The 2,836-nt window shown below is 33.3% G+C and overlaps 1 pseudogene; it reads right to left on the bottom strand.

Moving 5' to 3' along the window:
* Positions 1 to 1,118: 1,118 nt before the first annotated feature.
* LOC136417024 (tigger transposable element-derived protein 6-like) lies at positions 1,119 to 2,836 on the bottom strand (annotated as a pseudogene).

The following is a 2,836-nucleotide window of genomic DNA, read 5'->3' as shown; positions in this document are numbered from 1 at the left end:
ATAATGAAAATAACAAATTTAAATATAATCTTAAGAGTATGGCAATGATAACATCAATGACTAATACCTACTGCTAGTTGATCACAATATGGCTGAAAATGACAATCAAAACAAAAGAATCAGTAAGTCATGGCTTACTTAATAACAACAAATTCCTGTAATAAAAAGTCGTAAAATTTGGAATCGCTTGGACGCATTCTACGAAAAATCACCAAGAGACAAAAAAGGTTATAAATGAAAGGTAGAACCAAGTAATGTATCCGTTTGATTAAAACATTTAACTGTTAAATAAATAGGGGACCCCATACTCAAACTTCGGCCCTTATATCTATGTTATGCCAAAGCTGTAACTTTTATTTTTTTATTTTTGAATTAGTAGGATCAAAACACATTGGTACACCAAATTTCATAATAATCCATTAAAGGGTACTTCCAAAATAAATTATTTTATCCACATGGGGCCCCATATTCAAAGAGCCTTCGAGTTTAAACGACAGCCTTTGGATAAGAATAAAAAATACGTATTTGTTAATTTCATTAGTAGAATCTATGGTTAAAATATTTGCACTTTGATCTGGGACACCTTGTATAACTAAAGCAAAAAATATATATTAATGCAACAAAATACATGAAAACAGAGAAGATTGCAATATATATTTCTAGATAATTTATAGGCCGCAAAATCCTTGCATAATTTTCTAGTACATTCTAAACAAACTGGATGTTTGCACATAATATAAATACAGTGAAAGCTCTCATAAGCGGGCAGTCACGGTTCCAACTTTTATGCCCGCTTATGGGAGGTGCCCGCTTAAGGGAAAACTTTATTAAATAGGAATTAGTTTTTTTATTGATAAATACACATAGTATGATATGTACAATACATACATAATATGTGATATATAGCATATATGTATAATAAATAGTATGTAATATGGACATGCAAACACAAAAAAATGTAAAATTGTAAAAAAAAAATTTTTTAAAAACAAGTTATTTAGGAGCAGCTTGAAAAAATTTTAAAATACTCGGCTGCTTAAACTCTCTTCTATACGGCACTTCTGATAATGACATTCCAAATTCTTGATCTGTTCAAAAGTCACATAGTCGCCCTTAGAAAACTTTTTCAGTTCTCTAATGTAATTTAAAGCTTCATCATAGCACTTTATTTTATTTTCTTCTTCTTCAACGTCCTCTATTTCATCATGTGTCTCGTTGTTTTCATTATGTTGACTGAATGCTGTAACCTGATTTTCGAAATCATCATTTTCAGTCGGTGTGTTTTGATCGATGTTTATAAACTCTTCTAGATTCTGGTCATTAGTAACATTCAACTCTTTAGTAGCTCTCATCATTATCACAAGTACAGATAACGGCAAGTCGTCTTCGGGGTCAAAATGGGGAAGTTTCGTATCCGATTTTCTGAATCCAGCTTTTCTGTAACAGTTTTCTATTGGTGCTGGATCAACCTTTTGTCATGCCGTTTTTATGAAGTATACAGCCTCCAAAACATTAATGTTTTTTGAAAGTTCAGATAATGAATTAGCACAATCCATGTTTGATAAAATATGTTTTAAAATCTGGTTTCGGTAATAAAACTTGAAGTTTTGAATGACACCTAGATCCAGTGGCTGACAAACACAGGTTGTATTGGGAGGCAAAAAATAATTTTTACATTTCTTAGAGGTAATTCTCGAGGATGTGACGCAGCGTTGTCTAAAAACAACAAAATTTTCCTATTTTCAATGCCCATTTTTCGATCCAGCTCGATTAACCATTCACCCATTATATCCCGAGTCATTCAAGCTTTTTTGTTTGACTTCCACATAACGGGCAAATCTTTAATGTTTATGTTTTTCAATGTTCTAGGACGAGCCGATTTTCCAATCACCAATAGTTTTTCTTTCTGCCCAGTCATGCTTGCACAAAATAACACAGTTAGTCTTTCTTTAGCCAATTTTCCTCCTGAACACTTTTCAGATTTTAAGGCCAACGTTTTATCGGGGAACGCACGAAAAAAAAGGCTGCTTTCATCGGCGTTGTAAATATCTTCGCATTGATATCCACGTAACAAAGAAGGAAGTTTCTCCAAAAATTCATCAACTGTCTCTTGATTTACATCAGCTGCTTCACCAGAAATGCATTTAAAACTAATGTTGTGTCTTTTGCGCCACTTTTGAAGCCATCCATCAGATGCACTAAAAATTTTTGTAGCCAAATTTTTCCGCAATTTCTTTAGCTTTTTCTTTTACAAGCCCACCTGAAATAGGAATCCTTCGATTTCTAGCATTTATAAACCACTCGAAATATGCCTTGTCAATGTTCCAGCCTTCAGTTTTGAAAAACCTCTTTTTTTGGTGTTCATTTGCACCAGACTGCCACAAACGTCGGATATCCTCTTTATTTTTTGCTATCATCGTAGCTTGCGTCTTTCCTATGTGAAATCGCGATGCTATAGTCCGAGTTGATAGTTTTTCTTTGTCAATTACATTTACAATTTCCATCTTTTCTTTTAGTGTTAACATTCTTTTTTTCGGTGACATTATTATGTAATAAACGCAACGTTCGATTCTTTAGAACACAAAGGATAAAGAAGAACTCGTTTTAAAGTTAAACGGTAAATCCTCAAAAATTCAAGGGAAATCACTGATCACCGAACTTAAAAAATGTACGCGTCGATTCGTCTCGGACACAAGTTTAATTTTCCAGAAATCGTAATTGAATGCCCTACAAAACTTAGGTTGCAGGAATCACGCTGCCCGTAACCTTTGCTATCGGTTTCTCTGTTTTCATTATAATCATGAATCATTCACACTAGACCAAATATAATTCCGTA

This window comes from Euwallacea similis, chromosome 26, assembly GCF_039881205.1.
Source record: "Euwallacea similis isolate ESF13 chromosome 26, ESF131.1, whole genome shotgun sequence".
In the NCBI taxonomy this organism is placed as follows: Eukaryota; Metazoa; Arthropoda; class Insecta; order Coleoptera; family Curculionidae; genus Euwallacea; species Euwallacea similis.
Note: the sequence above shows the minus strand (reverse complement) of the source record. Positions and strands in the feature narration are given on the sequence as shown.